The 18540-nt window shown below is 50.5% G+C and overlaps 5 non-coding genes across 5 annotated transcripts; all 5 read left to right on the top strand.

Annotated features, from left to right (window-relative positions):
* The first annotated feature begins 4854 nt into the window (after positions 1-4854).
* Positions 4855-4926, top strand: TRNAA-UGC. The gene has a single exon. It is a non-coding gene; the product is annotated as a tRNA-Ala (tRNA).
* A 67-nt stretch (positions 4927-4993) lies between these two features.
* Positions 4994-5065, top strand: TRNAA-UGC. The gene has a single exon. It is a non-coding gene; the product is annotated as a tRNA-Ala (tRNA).
* Positions 5066-5132: 67 nt separating this feature from the next.
* On the top strand, positions 5133-5204 carry TRNAA-UGC. The gene has a single exon. It is a non-coding gene; the product is annotated as a tRNA-Ala (tRNA).
* Positions 5205-5271: 67 nt separating this feature from the next.
* On the top strand, positions 5272-5343 carry TRNAA-UGC. The gene has a single exon. It is a non-coding gene; the product is annotated as a tRNA-Ala (tRNA).
* Positions 5344-5410: 67 nt separating this feature from the next.
* TRNAA-UGC lies at positions 5411-5482 on the top strand. Its single transcript has one exon. It is a non-coding gene; the product is annotated as a tRNA-Ala (tRNA).
* Positions 5483-18540: the final 13058 nt, after the last annotated feature.

The following is an 18540-nucleotide window of genomic DNA, read 5'->3' as shown; positions in this document are numbered from 1 at the left end:
CTTGGGGTGGGGGCGCAACAGTGGGAGGGTGTCTGCTGGACCTCCGGATGGCACCTGGTACCTTTGGCCACTGTGTGACACAGAGTGTCGGACTGGATGGGCCATTGGCCTGATCCAACATTGGCTTCTCCTATGTTCTTATGTTCTTATGTCAGTTTGGTGTAGTGCTTAAGTGTGCAGACTCTAATCTGGGAGAACCGGGTTTGATTCCCCACTCCTCCACTTGCAACTGCTGGATGACCTTGGGCAAGCCATAGTTCTGACAAGAGGTGTCCTTGAAAGGGCAGTTCTGGAAAGAGCTCTCTCAGCCCCACCTGCCTCACAGGGTGTCTGTTGTGGGGAGGGGAAGGGAAAGGGGATTGTAAGCCACTCTGAGACTCCAAATGAAGGGTGGGGTATAAATCCAATCTCTTTCTCCTCCTCCCCTCCTCCTCCTCCTCCTTCACTGGAGTCTTCCCCGAATTCTCCTAATTTGTATTTCTACCTGCAGTTCGGCATTTGAAAAGACTTTTGCTTTGCCTTCGGGATCCCCTTCTGAAACAACAAAGGTACACAACAGGGGGAAATGACTCATTCTGGTTTTAAAGGCCATGACTCACATCGCAACTTGACAATGTCACACATCAGCTGTACCCCCGGGGGTGAAATGTTCCTTCTGTTCCCTTTGGCTTTTCTGCCAATCTCGACTCTTTCCGACCCATCTAAACTGTCTTGTCAACCTCTGTTCTTATGTTTATAGGCACAGGGAGATGGATGTTTCAATTGCAACTTGATCATGTGGTAGGGGTTGGCAGGGACATGGTTATTTACCTACTGGTGCTGCACATCACCTGGAAGGGAAAGGCTATGTGGTGAGAAGTAACCAGCATTGGCCAGGCAGGGGCAGGGGGGGTATAAAAGTGTTTGTGAAATTAGGGAGGGGGAGAGTGAAGTAAGAAGCTGGGGATAATTTAGGGAGTGGGGGTGTATCTAGATGAACATATGTGAAGCCTACCATGTGCTGAATCAGACCACTGGTCCATCAAGTCTACTCAGACTGGCAGCAGCTCTCCAGGGTCTAAGGCGGAGGTCTCTCACATCACGTCCTTTTAACTGGACATGCTGGGGATTGAACCTGGGACCTTCTGCATGCCAGGCAGAGGCTCTGCCACTGAGCCACAGCCCCTTCCCATAGCTCTCCAGGGTCTCAGGCGGAGGTCTTTCCCATCACGTCCTGCCTGGTCCTTTTAACTAGACATGCTGGGGATTGAACCTAGGACCTTCTGCATGTGAAGTAGATGCTCTTCCCCTGAGCCTTAGCCCCTCTTTATAGCTCTCCAGGGTCTCAAGCAGAGGACTTTCCCATCACCTCCTGCCTGGTTCTTTTAACTGGAGATGCCGGGGATTGAACCTGGGACCTTCTGCATGCCAAGCAGAGGCTCTACCACTGAGCCACAGCCCCTCTTTACAGCTCTCCAGGGTCTCAAGCAGAGGTCTATCACATCACCTACTGCCTGGTCCTTTTAACTGGAGATTCTGGGGATTGAACCTGGGACCTTCTGCGTGCCAAGCAGAGGCTCTTCCCCTGATCCACGGCCCCTCTTTATAGCTCTCCAGGGTCTCAGGCAGTGGTCTCACATCCTGGTCCTTTTAACTGGACGTGCTGGGGATTGAACCTGGGACCTTCTGCATGCCAAGCAGGTGCTCTTCCACTGAGCCACTGACCCTCCTACGATTTCCAGGTGATGCTGACAGGTGGGCAGGGGCCTCCAGGAGGGTCTGAGAGAGGGAATTCTGAAGTGAGTTCCGGGTGAGCTGTTATTGCATTTAAAGGGGCTGTGTTCCTTTTAAATGCATTCCCTCCGTTGGAAATAATGGACGATAGGGGCACCTTCTTTTGGGGCTCATAGAATTGGACCCCCAATTCCAATATCCAGTTGTCTTCTTCTTCTTCTTCATGGAGGGGGCCAGGTGAGGCTTTTGATTGACAGGTTGTGCAGATTTAAACGAAACAAAAACATCGCTCTGGCTACTCCAGTGCAAAGATCTTCACTGCGAGGTTGATGGTAAACCGGGGCAACCGTGATGTGTCTGGTTGTGCCTCCCGCGGCAGGCATTCTGTGTCTGTGCCCACCATGGTGTGTCAAACTTCCAAAGATGCCCACCGGCTCAGAAAATTTAGGGACCCCCATCAATCGAGACTCCGTGGGACAGTTTGAGAACAAGAAAACAGCATTGTGTGTTACGGTCACAAACCTAAAAGAGCCAGTGTGCATCTGAGAACACTAGAAGTCCCATTGTTTGCGTGAAGCGGAGACCTCGTGTTGTTCCGTTAACAAACAGGAAGACTTGGTCATGTATAGTTAGAACAGGGGTGTCAAACTCATTTGTTATGAGGGCCGGATCTGATGTAAATGAGACCTCGTTGGGCCTGCCCATGTTTGTCAGCAAATGTAATGCCAGGTAGCGGAGATACAAACGTTATAAAGGACACAGACAAACATAAAGATTTTTTAAAACTTTAAATAAAACATTAGAAATGTGATGCCAGTGCTTTACCAGACTCTCTCAATCACACAGGAGAAGCTTGCCTATCTACCTCTCCTGTGCGATTGAGAGAGTCTGGTAAAGTAAGCTGTGATGTAGTAGCAGCAGCAGAACTGGAAAAGGAAGCAGGAAACAGCCAGGGCCTTGAGGGCCTGATCCGGCCCCCAGGCCGCATGTTTGACACCCCTGAGTTAGAACCTCGGTGGGAGACCAGGTCAGAGGATGGGAAATAGTGGTTTTATGTGTATTGTTCGTAAAAAGTGGATCATCGTTTTTTTGTTTTTCATAAAAAGCCTGCATGTTTTAATGGAGCACTTCGGGGCCGTTGACACAGGGTCAGATGCTCCAGCCCTCTGTCAATCTGGGACTTCACTGATGCAAATTGCTGCTTCCTCAATACTCCCACGGGTCATTTCGTAGAAGAAGAGGTGCAGGAGCTCATTAGCATAACTCATTAGCATATGCCACACCCCCTGACATCACCGGAAGTGTGTCAGAAGGCAACACCCACCGCTCAGGCTCCACTGGACTGTTTTGGATTGCTCGCTATTGGGGGGGGGGGGAACGTGCAGATCTGTCCCTCGCAGAGGAGGGAGAGCTTGTACCTGAATAAAACTTGGTCTTAAAGGTGCCACTGGACTGTCTTGGACCAGGAGGCCGGGGGGAGCTCTGCAACTTACCTGGCTGCTTCTTGCTCTGACTGAGGGCTGCTGGGAGCAGGGGGTGGGTCTTGTTGCATGTGCCCGCCCCCTGGGCTCTTTACTGCTGGAGCTCCAGTCCTGTGCGCTCCTGCAGGAAATGACCCCTGAATACTCCTTTCTCCTGACCTGAGACTCTGTTGATAAGTAAGAACAAGATGCAGTTGGAGCTTTTGAACCCACGTCCTTGTCATTCATCTGAGAGGCGGCCAAAGCCACAAGCGGCGCGTGTTCTAAACCATTCATTTATCTGCTCCCTTCCTCCCAGGAAATACTGGCCCCGGTTCCTGCCAGCTGCAATTGACTTGAACAGCTCTGTAATGGCAAGAACCAGGACCCCACTCCGTCAGAGGGCCGGCTGCTGAATTGCAATTGCCGCAGCATTGTGCAATTGTTTAGGCTACATGCTGCTCCCCGCCCGCCCATGCACAACAGTTCGCGAGCTTCCTCGAAAGGATCCCCCGATCATGGCTAGAAAACAAATGAAAAAGGCCCCACCCAAAAGGTGACCTTTCCAAAATAGTTTGCAGGGGAAACTTGTCATTCATGGCCCAAATATGATGTGCACGTAAGTGGGAGGGGGGTCATCCTTGTACAGCTTGAGGAAGAGCGCATGCAGGCAGTTGCTGGATCGATTCCCAGCGGCTTCTATTAAATTCTCCTGCGGGTCAAAGAAAACACATTACAGTCGGAATCACATGTGGGGAAGGGCGGCCCTGGGAGAGCCGCACAGAATGAGAGAGAGAGAGAGAGAGAGAGAAATAGAGAGAAAGAAATATAGAGAGAGAGATATTGTGTCCCCTCCAGAGCGTGCTTCTTTTCTAAACCACCTTGGACTGTTTTATAAAGAGGACAGTTTTTATTTCTCTAGAATCGCAGAATCATAGAGTTGGAAGGTACCTCCAGGGTCATCTAGTCCAACCCCCTGCACGACACAGGAAATTCACAAATACTCCACCCCACACACACCCAATGACCAGTGTTCCCTCTAAGCTGAGTTAGTGGGAGCTAGCTCACAGTTTTTTAGCCTCTGGCTCACACTTCCTTTTATCCATTCTAACCCGACCGCTCAGCAATTTCATGGAGTGCCCATGAGTTCTTGTATTGTGAGAAAGGGAGAAAAAGAACTTCTTTCTCGACCTGCTCTATCCCATGCATGATCTTGTAAACCTCGATCATGTCGCCCCTCAGTCGTCCTTTCACCATTAAAGAGCCCCAAGCGCCTTAACCTTTCTTCATAGGGAAAGTGTTGCAACCCCTTTATCATTCCAGTTGCCCTTTTCTGCACTTTTCCAAATGCTATAATATCCTTTCTGAGGTGTGGTGACCAAAACTGTACACAGTACTCCAAATGAGGTCGCACCATCGATTTATACAGGGGCATTATGATACTGGCTGATTTGTTTTCAATTCCCTTCCTAATAATCCCCAGCATAGCATAATAACCCCCCCCCCCGCATAGAAGGCAGCTTCATCTGTTCTTTGTGGAGGGGCTATGGCTCAACAGTAGGATATCAGCTTGGCCTGCAGAAGGTCTCAGGTTCAATCCCCGGCAGCCTCTCTAACTAAAAAGACCAAGCAGTAGGTGATGGGAAAGACCTCTGCCTGAGACCTTGGAGAGCTGTAAAGAGGGGCCGTGGCTCAGTGGTAGAGCATCTGCTTTGCACGCAGGAGGTCCCAGGTTCAATCCCCGGCTTCTCCACTTAAAAAGGACCAGGCAGGAGGTGGTGGGAAAGACCTCCGCCTGAGACCCTGGAGAGCTGTACAGAGGGGCCGTGGCTCAGTGGTAGAGCATCTGCTTTGCACGCAGGAGGTCCCAGGTTCAATCCCCGGCTTCTCCACTTAAAAAGGACCAGGCAGGAGGTGGTGGGAAAGACCTCCGCCTGAGACCCTGGAGAGCTGTACAGAGGGGCCGTGGCTCAGTGGTAGAGCATCTGCTTTGCACGCAGGAGGTCCCAGGTTCAATCCCCGGCTTCTCCACTTAAAAAGGACCAGGCAGGAGGTGGTGGGAAAGACCTCCGCCTGAGACCCTGGAGAGCTGTACAGAGGGGCCGTGGCTCAGTGGTAGAGCATCTGCTTTGCACGCAGGAGGTCCCAGGTTCAATCCCCGGCTTCTCCACTTAAAAAGGACCAGGCAGGAGGTGGTGGGAAAGACCTCCGCCTGAGACCCTGGAGAGCTGTACAGAGGGGCCGTGGCTCAGTGGTAGAGCATCTGCTTTGCACGCAGGAGGTCCCAGGTTCAATCCCCGGCTTCTCCACTTAAAAAGGACCAGGCAGGAGGGGATGGGAAAGACCTCTAGGCCTGAGACCCTGGAGAGCGGCGGCCATTCTGAGCAGACAATACTGTCCTTGATGGACCAAGGGTGTGATTCAGTCGAAGGAAGCTTCCTGTGCCCATCTGTTCATGACAGTCTGCTCTGTACCACATCTGAGAGGTTTTTTTATGGGTTTAATAATACCCGTTGTCAGTTTCTCCATTTCCGTTCTCCTCGGCCTAGTAAGCTTCTCCACTTTCCATGACTGTGTCAGGGCGTGGAAGCCGAAGTCTCTCCGCCTCGGCCTCAAAACATAGTAGCAGGAGAGAAACAGGGCACACGCGGCTTTCAAAAGGCAGTCAATAAAAGGATTGTGGCGGGACCGGCGGATTAGGCGGCGTTTCAGAGCGAGGTCCCTTCCTCCTTCCATTCAAGAAGTCTCCAGTAAGGCCCAGGGCAGGGGGGAGCCATTGGGAAACGTGTCTCTGGGGCATCCCTGCTTGCAGACCTCTGAAATCTGACCCCCGAAAGAAAAGTTTAGGCACTTCAGCCAACTGCAGTGGGCCTCGCAACCTGGCTGTCGCTGTGCCAGGACAAACAGCCGCTCTGTGACCGCCCCGAGCTGTTTGCGGCAGCCGTCCGTGGATGGAAAATACGTCTCCTCCAGGAAAGGGAGGACAGACAGTGCAGACGCCGCGTGCACGTTGAAGGCATCGGGAGGGTGTTTTTTCAAGAGGGAGTGGATCAGGGACCGCTTTGGGGGACTGCATCCGACGGTGGCTCAGAGGTGAAGACGCCGAGCTGCAGACCGGAAGGTCTGTCGTTCGGCAGTTCGAGACCCGAGTGCCGTGTGACGGAGCGAGCGCCCGTCTCTGGCCCCAGCTCCTGCCAACCTAGCAGTTCGAAAGCAAGAAATTGCCAAGTAGATAAATAGGCACCACTTCGGTGGGAAGGGAACAGCGTTCCGTGCACCTCGGCGTTTAGTCATGTCGGCCACATGACCACGGAGAAGTCTTCGGACAGCGCTGGCTCTTCGGCTTGGAAACGGGGATGAGCACCGCCCCCTAGAGTCGGATTCGACTGGCTTTCGAGCAAGGGGAACCTTTACCTTTACCTTTATCTTGCATTCTTACCCCACCCTCCCCGTGAACGGGCTCAGGGCGGCTGAACTAGCAGTTCGAAAGCAGGAAATTGCAAGTAGATAAGCAGGTACCGCTTCGGTGGGAAGGAAACAGCGTTTCGTGCGCCTTGGCGTTTAGTTGTGCCGGCCACATGACCACCGAAACGTCTTCGGACAGCGCTGGCTCTTCGGCTTGGAAACGGAGACGAGCACCGCCCCCGAGAGTTGGATTCGCCTGGCTTTCGAGCAAGGGGAACCTTCACCTTTACCTTATCCAACAGTTACCGAGTTACGGATGAAATGCTTAGGGTTGTCAGCTCCGGGATGGGAAAGACCTGGAGATTTTGGAGTGGAGCCGGAGGAGGGTGGGGCTGGGGAGGGAGGAAAGTCCAGTGGGGTAGAACGCCAGAGAGCCCACCTCCCAAAGTGGCCATTTTCTCTGGGGGAACTAATCTCTATCACCTGGAGATTCGTTGTAAATGTGTTCCCTCTAAGCTGTGGAGTCTTGTGAGCAAAAATGCCACTTTGTGAGCCCACTGGCATTAAAGCGGTGAGCGAGCAGTTTGGATGCATCGATTAGTTTGCTCTGGGGCCATCCCTTCCTGAGCTAAGACAAAAATGTGTGAGCCCGAGGCTAAAAAACTGTGAGCTAGCTCACACTAACTCAGCTTACAGGGAACACTGGTTGTACTCCCCCAAGATCTCCAACCACCACCTGGAGGCTCTTACACTGTGTATATTTTACTCAGGGATAGATAGCTTAATGAGCTTCAGGGGTAAGTTTATCATACCCGGGTCCGGGGGTCATTTCCTGCAGGAGCGCACAGAAGCAGAGCTCCGGCAGTAAAGAGCCCAGGGGGCGGGCACATACAACAAGCCCCACCCCCTGCTCCCAGCAGCCCTCAGTTGGGTCACGAGGAGCAAGAAGCAGCCAGGTAAGCTGCACATCCCCCCCCCGGCCCGCCTTCAGGTACAAGCTCTCCCTCCTCTGCGAGGACAGATCTGTACGTTCCCCCCCCCCCAATAGCTAGCTATCCAAAACAGTCCAGTGGCACCTTTAAGACCAAGTTTTATTTAGGTACAAGCTCTCCCTCCTCTGCGAGGACAGATCTGCACATTCCACCCCCCCCAATAGCTAGCAATCCAAAACAGTCCAGTGGAGCCTGAGCGGTGGGCGTTGCCTTCTGACACACTTCCGGTGATGTCAGGGGGTGTGACATATGCAAATAAGTTATGCTAATAAGCTCCTGCACCTCTTTTTCTATGAAATGACCCCTGCATATATCTACATACTAACCCTCCCACAAATTCATCCCTGGAAGTGAAACCACTAGATTCAGTCAAATATGCCATCTCTGAAATTTCATGTAGAACACCTAGAGCACTTTAGTCAGTAACTCGTTATGAATGTTTTGTACTGTTGGATTTTAAATGGTAATTATGTTTTATATTGGCGTTTGCCCCATGTAAGCCGCCCTGAGCCCGCATTGCGGGGAGGGCGGGGTATAAATTGAATTAAATAAATAAATAAAAAATAAAATAAATAAAATAAATAAGATGGGTAGCCATGTAAGTCACTGCTCACTTCTTCAGATAGATCAAGATGGGTTGCCGTGTTAGTCTGTCTGTTGCAGTAGAAAAGAGCCAGCGTCCAGGAGCACCTTAAAGACTAACAAAATATGCGACAGGAGCGGAGCGTTTCTGATTCACCGCTCAGTTCTTCCGATACAGCTAGAATGTGAGTCCATCTGTCCTCTGCATTGGAAAGTGGAGTGATGTCCGATGCTGAATGACATTAGCAGGCGAATGGCAATCGCAGGTGTGATTGGATTAGGTGCGATAGGCAGGCGTGGAGAAATCAGCATTGGTGCTGAGTCAGGAAACCTAGGTCTCGACTCAGTCCAGGAGGACGCATTGTCTTGAGCTCCGTTATCCGCTGCAATTCGACAGTCTCTCTTTCTAAATCCCCCTTTAAAATTCCTTTGTAAGAGAATGGGATGGGATGGTGGACTCCCATTCTAGCTGTATCTGCAGAAGTGAGCGGTAACTCATGAAAGTTCTTCCCCGGCCACAAATTTTGTTAGTCTTTTAAGGTGCTGCTGGACTCTTGTTCTTTTCTACATCTGGATTCAAGTCCAAAAGGACCTTAGAAATCCACACGGTTTTGGGGGGGTAAGCTTTCAAGAGTCAAAACTCCTTTCAGCAGCTACCTAACTGACTGAGGGATCTACCTAAACAACCTTTGACTCTTGAAAACTCATAACCCCAAAATCTTGTTGGTCTCTGAAGGGCTCCTGGACCTGAACCCAGCTCTCCTAAAGGTAAAGGTAAAGGTTCCCTTGCTCGAAAGCCAGTCGAATCCGACTCTAGGGTTGCGGTGCTCATCTCCGTTTCGAAGCCGAAGAGCCAGCGCTGTCCGAAGACATCTCCATGGTCATGTGGCCGGCATGACTAAACACCGAGGCGCACGGAACGCTGTTACAGAAGACCAATATGGATACCCTCTGAATCACTCCAAGCGAGGATGCCATCTGTTGGTATGTGAAAGAATTGCTCGTGCCTTTTGGCATCCATCGCATTTCGACAGTTCGGGTGGGTGCGCCGAGGGACAAAATCATGAACATGTTTGGCTTCCAGATGAGCTACGACGGAAAAAAAGACATCAAGATTGATGACTGATTGTTGTTTAGAGTTTGGGGATGAAAGAGCTTTTTTCATATAACGGCTCCCCTGCTGATGGATGAGTGTTCCGTTTTTTATTTATACCGAGGGACTGGGGGGGGGGTGAGTGCGCGGTTTGTAATCAGCGGTTATGAATTAAGGGAGAGAGAGAGATGAGTTCCAGGCGGCATTCGACACTCTGGGAAATGCCGGGTTTAAAGGAAAGTACGCGATCGCTAGCTTCAGAATTCTCTCACTTTCTCTCCCCACCTCAGCCCCGCAACCCCCAAATGAGTTAATTACTAACTTATACCTCGGGAGACGTAACCAATTGAAAAAGCATTTAATGCACAAAATGACAGGTTTAAGCTTGACGGAAATTTTGGCAGAACTGCTGAATGCAGATTTTGGGGGGGAAGAGGTAAGGGATCAAGGAAACATTAAGGACCTGAAAAGGAACCCCAGATTGTCACATTTTTGAATGGTTTGTTTTTGGGTTCCTGAGCGGTCGGGTTAGAACGGATAAAAGGAAATCCTTCTTCACCCAAAGAGTGATTGACACGTGGAATTCACGGCCACAGGAGGTGGCGGCGGCTACAAGCATGGACGGCTTCAAGAGGGAATTGGATAAGCATATGGAGCAGAGGTCCATCGGTGGCTATTAGCCACAAGGTATAGATAGGAACTTCCCTCTGTGAAGCCCCGGGTACACCTGGCAGTTATAAAACACTGGGAAAAGAACACACCTCCGAGCGCCATTCCTATAAGCCATCAATCGGGCAACTTCCATTTTGGTAAAGACCCTAGCCGTTCTAACTTTCTGAATACTATCATTCAAAGATATACTATTCCAGACGACCTTCTCAGGGTCTCAGTTGAGAATTCACATCTTAGGGACTGGATATACCTGCCAACAAAAGTCCGCATGGTCGAAGCAATGGTATTCCCAGTAGTCATGTATGGCTGTGAGAGTTGGACTATAAGGAAGGCCGAGCGCCGAAGAATAGATTCTTTTGAACTATGGTGCTGGAGAAGACTCTTGAGAGTCCCTTGGACTGCAAGAAGATCAAATCAGTCAGTCCTAAAAGAAATCCACCCTGACTGTTCCCTGGAAGGCCAGATAATGAAACTGAAGCTCAAATACTTTGGCCACCAAAGGAGAAGCGAGCACTCATTGGAGAAGAAGACCCTGATGCTGGGAAAGAATTGAAGATCAAAGAAGATGGGGAGGGCAAAGAATGAGATGGTTAGACAGTGTCATAGATGCAACGAACATGAAATTGAGCCAACTTCAGAGGACGGCGGAAGACAGGAGGGCCTGGCGAGATCTTGTCCATGGGGTCACGAAGAGTCGGACTCGGCTGTGCGACTGAACAACAACACAAATACAAGGCTGATACTGATCAATCGTTCTCTGATTCTGAAATCTAAAGTGACTCCCTGGTATAAATACTGCAGAGTTGACCACTACAGGTCAAGTTACCTAGTTAATGTCTCTAACTATAACCTCAGACGGTCCTTTACAGCTTTGTGATTCCAAACTATGAAAACAGCCCTTTTGGCTGGCCGTTACTCGCATCCTCCAAAAGAGCAACGTCTCTGCATTTGTGGTTTGCCAGAGGTGGAGGACATTCCTCACTGTATGCTCTATTGTCCGCTTTACAACACTCCAAGAGAGAAATTTTTAGCAGGAATTCTATTAGGTATGCAAGCACTCCCAGAAACCGAGAAGATTGCTTGCCTGTTGTCAGATAATAATGCTTATCTATCCCATAGAGTTTCCCTGTTTGCTTTAGATCTAAGGGGTAGGCAACTTGATGGTGATTAAACCTGTTTTATTCTTTTTTTACCATGGACTAGTAGTTAATTAAGGAGCTGCGGTGGCTCAAGTGGTTAAGACGCTGAACTGCAGGCTGTGGAAGGTCAGTAGTTCAGCGGTTCAAGACCCGGGTGCCGCAAGACAGGGTGAGCTCCTGTCTCTAGTTCCAGCTCCTGCCAACCTAGCAGTTCGAAAGCAAGAAATTGCAAGTAGATAAATAGGGACCACTTCGGTGGGAAGGTAACAGCGTTCCGTGCACCTTGGTGTTTAGTCATGCCGGCCACATGACCATGGAAATGTCTTCGGACAGCGCTGGCTCTTCGGCTTTGAAACGGAGATGAGCACCGCAACCCTAGAGTCGGATTCGACTGGCTTTCGAGCAAGGGAACCTTTACCTTTACTTTAGTAGTTAATTTACCCGGTCATTAAGGTTGTATTTTAAAGTTTTAACGTTTTATTAATGCTCTGCTGTATTTTGTAACAGCCAATGGCTAAATATAATAAATTACTTGACTTGACTTGACTAGATAGGAACTCTCGGTCTGAAGCAAGTGATGCTCTGTTTCTTGGTGCTGGGGGTGGGGGCAACAGTGGGAGGGCGTCTGGTGTCCTGGCCCCACTGCTGGACCTCCTGATGGCCCCTGGTATTTTTTTGGCCACTGTGTGATGAAGTGTTGGACTGGATGGGCCATTGGCCTGATCCAACATTGGTTTCTTGTATGTTCTTATGTTCTTAGGGTTGCACTTGCCTGTGAGGGGGGTAGTAGGGTTGTGTGATCATTTATTTACAATCATTTATTTTCAAAAGGAGTTGTGTCACAATGGAAGAGCCTCTTCTTTGCATGCAGAAGGTCCCAGGTTCAGTCCCCGGCATCTCCAGTTGAAAAGATTAGAGAGTAGGTGATGGGAAAGACCTCTGCCTGAGACCCTGGAGAGCCGCTGCGAGTCCAAGTAGACAATACTGACTTCGATGGACCCCAAGGGCCTGATTCAGTAGAAGGCAGCTTTATGTGTGTTTCGAGAGGTGGTGTGGCTCAGTGGTAGATAATCTACTTGACATGCAGAAGGTCCCAGGTTGAGTCCCTGGCTTCTCCGGTTAAAAGGACCAGGCAGGAGGTGACGTGCAGGACCTCAGCCTGAGACCCTGCCAGTCTGAGTAGGCAATAGTGACTTTGATGGACCAAGATGATTCAGTGAGAGTTCCATTCAAGGGAGGGGCCATGGCTCTGTACCAGGAAACGGCAAGCCACCTCTGAGCGTCCCTTGCATTGATCTGGATGGCCCAGGATGGCCCAATCTCGTCAGATCTCAGAAGCTAAGCAGGGTCAACCGTGGTTCGTACTTGGATGGGAGACCACCAAGGAAGGTGAGGGTTGCTACGCAGAGGCAGACAATGGCAAAACCACCTCTGTATGCCTTTTGCTTCAACCTGAAATGGCCCAGGCTAGCCCGATCTCATCAGATCTCAGAAGCTAAGGAGGGTCAACCGTGGTTCGTACTTAGATGGGAGACCACCAACGAACGCGAGGGCTACTATGCAGAGGCAGGCAATGGCAGAACCACCCCTGAACGTCTCTTGCATAGACCTTGAATGGCCCAGGCGAGCCCCATCTCGTCAGATCTCGGAAGCTAATCAGAATCAGCCCAAGTTAGGACCTGGATGGGAGACCACCAAGGAAGGTGAGGGTTGCTACGCAGAGGCAGGCAATGGCAGAACCACCCCTGAACGTCTCTTGCATAGACCTTGAATGGCCCAGGCGAGCCCCATCTCGTCAGATCTCGGAAGCTAATCAGAATCAGCCCAAGTTAGGACCTGGATGGGAGACCACCAAGGACGAGGCAGGCCATGGCAAACCATCTCTGCTCATCTCTTGGCTTTGAAAACCATACGGGGTTGCCATAAGTTGGCTCTGACTTGACGCCAAAAGGAGAAGTGGGTTGATTGTGTTTCCGGAAAGCCAACCCTGTATCAAGGCCTTGGCTTTGCCACCAATTTCTAGCGTGACCACGATGAAGTCACCTACCATCTTTGCTTATGAGTGCGCCATGTGTCAACCAGGGGCGATGCTCGACATCATCTCTGGACACATGAAAAGCATTAAGGGTCTCTCTCTTTTTTCTTTTGTGAAATGCACCAGTGGTTCACTCTCCAGGAATGAGAGAATGAGGAGACGATGTGTTTGGCACCCAGCCTCTTCCCGGAGGGATTCTGAAATGCGCACTTCAAACTATGCACTCGGCGGCAACAGCGCAAGCGTATTATTTTTGTTTTTATTTTTATCTCCTCCGTACCGCAAAACATCTGTGCATTACATCACCGCTGATCAGACTTCCAAAATACTTTTTTTCCCCTTTTAGTTGAAATTTGGTACACAATACTAACTTGGCAAGATCGAGCACCAAAATAAAAGCCTTCTGCAAAAGCTTTGAATTCGAGAACCGCTGAATCTGAGAACGGCTTCACTGGGTCGGACCAAAAGCCCCTTTCGTCGACGTCAGAACTATTGGGTTAAATGTAAAATATATATAATTTGCCTTGGAAGCACGGAAGCTTTACTCAGGCCTCGGTCACACGGGAGGTTTAGGCCCGGAAGATGGACGGATCAGGGGCGCAGCAAACGGGCGCGATCACCCCGCAACATCTGGGAAGCGGCGCGCACCCGTCCCCGAACCGGCCCTTCAGGCCGAAAATGCACATAAAGAAACAACCTACAAAATGGTAGGACCTACCTGAAACGGCACAGCAAGCACGGCCGTGAGATCGCCGGCGCGCCCGTCTTCAGGAGCAATTGAGGTTCCCGGCCGAACTGTGCATGCGCACACATGCGCTGCCTCGCATTCCCTTCCATGGCTTCCCCCTGGCATCTGATCGTGCCGGGGAGCAACTGATATAAGGATACAGAGCCCACCATTTTCTCCAGGGGAACTGATCTCTGCCATCTAAAGAACAGTTGTAATTTTGAGTGATCTCCAGCCCTTACCTGGAGATTGGCAACGATGGTTCCCCAGAAGGGAATGGTTGGTTTGGAGGGTGGAGTCTATGGCTTTGTACCTGTCCGAGGTCCCACGCCTCCTGAAACCACACCCTCCATTTCCCACCTGGAGTTGGCAACCCTATCTCCTTCCCAGCCAATTATCAACCTACCTTTATTTCCCCCTCACTCTTCAGCTTTCCACCCCCCCCACACCTGCAGCCTCTCCCGTGCTCTGAAGCCCTGACTGCTACGTCACATTGGCTGTCATACGGGGGCCACCTCAGCAGCATAGAAGGATACAGAGGCCACCATTTTCTCCAGGGGAACTCCAGATCTCTGCCGTCTGGAAAGCAGTTGTAATTCTGAGGGATCTCCAGCCCTCACCTGGAGATTGGACACATTTTACCTCAGAAGAGCAAACTGTTTAGAATGTAAGAGGCAAAAGCCAATCAAGTCGCATATGCAAACGACCTCTGTGTTCCGAGGCAGAGGCCAATGAGGCTGCATATGCAAATAACCTCTGTGTTCTGACTGGCTATGGGGGGGAGAGGAACAGCAAACTGTTTAGAATGTTGGAGGCAGGACTCAGGGAAAGCAGTCAGTGGATAGGGAGACCCTCTGAATGACAGATCAGAGCGCGAACTGATTTTGGAGCGTGTGGAATGTTCTAGAGAAGTGCCACCACCATTCGGCTTTTATTTATAAGGGAGATGGGCCATTGGCCTGATCCAACATTTGGCTTCTCTTATGTTCTGTTATGTTCTTATGAGAGAAGATGACTAGAATTGAATTGCATAGCTTTGCTGTTACAGGCATGCATGTCTCCATCCCCTTGGAGTCTTTCTCTTCGTTTTTTCCCCCTTCCACTCCACTGCTGAAAGCTGTCTGTCATGATGCGCCACGGTTTCGTTTCCCCCGTCAATCGCCACCTCTGTCTCCCAGGGCATTTTGTTAACAAGGGCCTTTCCCATCTTGTGTTTCCCTGCAAACCTGCGTTCCCTCCTCAGGGACCTTCATTTATTTCGGGAGGGGGAAAAAAAAGACCCTGGCAGTGTTCAAAAACCTTTTTTTTATATCTCACAGATGCCTTGGCCCTGCTGAAAAAGAACATTCGCTTCTCTCTTACCACTTTGCTCGGCCAAATTTGAATCCTTCCCCGGCCCAAAGTGTCCACACACCACCAGCATTTCCAAGCGATCTATTCCCCGGACACAAATTTTGCTGAAATGCTGCCATCTTGCTGTAACTCGCACACAGCGCCAAGGCACTGCTAACTGCTGTCCCCAGTCAAGTAAGCTGAGCAGCGCATTATGTTGCGCATGATGCTTGGCTGATGCTCAAATCACCAGGGATTGTGCTTCCCCGCCCATTCAGCGCAACGGCCTTAATTGTGCAACAGCCCGAACAATGAAGTATGCATTACGCCAATAGTGCGGAATTGCCTTTTCATAGATCTGTCCCAGACACCTGCAGGCATGATTGCATATGCATGGACACATGAAGCTGCCTTATACTGAATCAGTTTGGTGCAGTATTCCCTCTAAGCTGAGTCAGTGTGAGGTTAGCTCACCGTTTTTTAGCCTCCGGCTCACACATTTTTGTCTTAACTCAGGGAGGATGGGGCTCCAGAGGAAACTAATTTATGGCATAGCCAAATCGCTCACTCACAACTTTATTGCCAGTAGCTCACAAAGTAGAATTTTTGCTCACAAGACTCCGCAGCTTGGAGGGAGCATTGGTTGTAGGGCTCTCTTTTGGCTGTGCTCCTGCAGAGTGCAGGGGGTTGGAGGAGGGAGGGAGGGAGGGAGGGAGAAAAAGTATGCCTCCCCTTCGATTCCCCAGCTGCCCTGCCGGGAGCCACACAATACGTGTAAAAGATCCGCATGTGGCTCCCGAGCCACAGTTTGGCCACCCCTGCCTTATAGGAACTTGTAGAAACCCTTGTTCTTGCAGGCGGAATTGTGGGCAAACTCTCTGAAACCAGAGAGAAGAGAAAGCTGGAGAGCCGGTGTTTCTTGCAGAATGTCTGTAGAACCAGTTTGGTGTCGTGGTGAAGTGCGCGGACTCTAATCTGGGAGAGCCGGGTTGGATTCCCCACTCCTCCACTCGCAGCTGCTGGATGACCTTGGGCAAGCCGTAGTTCTGATAAGAGCTGTTCTTGAAAAAGAGCCGTTTCTGTCAGAGCTCTCTCAACCCCACCGACCTCACAGGGTGTCTGTTGTGGGGAGGGGGAGGGAAAGGAGTTTGTAAGCCGCTCTGAGACTCCTTTGGATAGTGAAGGGCGGGGTATAAATCCAATCTCTTCTTCTTGGTGTAATGGTTAAGTGCGCGGACTCTAATCTGGGAGAACCGGGTTTGATTTCCCACTCCCCCACTTGCCCCTGGGTGGATGACCTCGGGCAAGCCATAGTTCTGATAAGAGCTGTTCTTGAAAAAGAGCCGTTTCTGTCAAGAGCTCTCTCAGCCCCACCGACCTCAGAGGGTGTCTGTTGTGGGGAGGGGAAGGGAAAGGAGTTTGTAAGCCGCTCTGAGACTCCTTTGGATAGTGAAGGGCGGGGTATAAATCCAATCTCTACTTCTTGGTGTAATAATTAAGTGCGTGAACTCTAATCTGGGAGAGCTGGGTTTGATTCCCCACTCCTCCACTTCCACCTGGCTGGATGACCTTGGGCAAGCTGTAGTTCTGATAAGAGCTGTTCTTGAAAAAGAGCCGTTTCTGTCAAGAGCTCTCTCAGCCCCACCTACCTCCCAGGGTGTCTGCTGTGGGGAGGGGAAGGGAGAGGAGTTTGTAAATTGCTCTGAGTAAAGGGCGAGGTATAAATCCAATCTCTTCTTCTTCTTCTTCCCACTGCTCCAGGGTAGCCAGCTCTGAGTTGGGAAATACTTTGAGGCGTTGTGGGTGGAGACTGAGGAGGATGGTTTTTGGACAGGGGAGGGACCTCATCAGTGTATAACGCCATAGAGTTCTCCCTCCAAAGCAGCCATTTTCTCCAGGGGAACCGGTCTCTATCACCCGGAGATCAGTTGTAATCCCCAGAGATCTCCAGCCACCCCCTGTAGGTTGGCAACCCTACATTGCCCCCATGTTTTCCATGGACAGGCTGTGGGAATTGAACGCTGCTCTTGGCCTACTGATTCCATCTGTGTGTCATTCCAAGCTTTTTAATAGTTTGGATGAGAATGCAAGCGGCGTACTTGTCTATTGTTCACACCGGAGGGCCGTGCCGCACGCATCGTTTGAAACGATTGCTCTCAGAGTCACCGTCAGAGAGGCAGCAGGACGACCCCAGAAACCTTGCAAGAGAAGATCTAATTGCCAAAACGTTTGGCCCGGAGAGCTGGTGTGCCCTTCGACATGTGCCGACGCTGAGCGAAGCCAGATGTGGTTGTGTTGTCCATTTGCTGCCTTAATTCCCCCTGGAAAGAGGCTGTGCCATTTCTCCGACAGTGTCACGCTAACAGAACCTGACAACACAAGAGATCCGTTTTGGCTTAGGCGGGGATGTGCTGGCCTAGAACTCCGAACGTAGAGGAAACTGCTTCCAAGCATTCTCTCTGTCCCTGCTGATGTGAAATATTCTGTAATTGCGTGGATGTTGGATCTCACTGGACACCGAGTGCAAATATTTGGTGATGTGGCATGCAGTGGTTTTTGGCAATGTTTGGCCACTGGCTTGTATGAGTATTTAGCATTTAGTGGTTTATTTTATTAATTTGTTTAATTCACCGATACCCCGCCTTTCTCCCCAACGGGGACCCAAATCAGCCTGCGTGGTTCTCCTTGCCTGTGGTTTACCCTCACAACAACCCTGTGAGGTAGATCAGGGTGGGTAGCAGAAAACAGTAAGAGTCCAGGAGCACCTTAAAAACTAACCAAACTTGTGGCAGGGAGATTGTGGTATGAAATGATACAAAACAGTGCTGAACACCTCGAAATCTTTTTCTAAAGTTACACACACACACACATATATATATAAACGGGGGACTTGTGGCAGGGGAGGAGCTTTCGTGAGTGTTAAATACTGGGTTCAAGACACATTGCGGTGAACAGCTCTACTTCATTGATTTCAGGAACAAGACTGAAACCCCAGGGTGACAGCCCTGTTTAAATAGCATGCAATAAACCACACCCAAACAAACCCCACTCCCAACGATAGGCTATTTACATAACAGAAGTTTCTCATTGGTCCCTGCCAGAGTCCTGGTGGGCTATTGTTCTAGAGCTCCAAGCTCAGCCAGACTCTGGTATTATAGTCCTGATACATAACAGTGTGTCCAGGGGTCATTTCCTGCAGGAGCGCACAGGAGCGGAGCTCCAGCAGTAAAGAGCCCAGGGGGCGGGCACATGCAACAAGCCCCACCCCCTGCTCCAGCAGCCCTCAGTCAGAGCAAGAAGCAGCCAGGTAAGTTGCAGAGCCCGGCCCCCTGGGTCCAAAACAGTCCAGTGGCACCTTTAAGACCAAGTTTTATTCAGGTACAAGCTCTC

This window comes from Gekko japonicus, unplaced genomic scaffold, assembly GCF_001447785.1.
Source record: "Gekko japonicus isolate JY-2015 unplaced genomic scaffold, Gekko_japonicus_V1.1 scaffold3776, whole genome shotgun sequence".
In the NCBI taxonomy this organism is placed as follows: domain Eukaryota; kingdom Metazoa; phylum Chordata; class Lepidosauria; order Squamata; family Gekkonidae; genus Gekko; species Gekko japonicus.
This window is presented reverse-complemented; position numbering and strand designations above follow the sequence as displayed.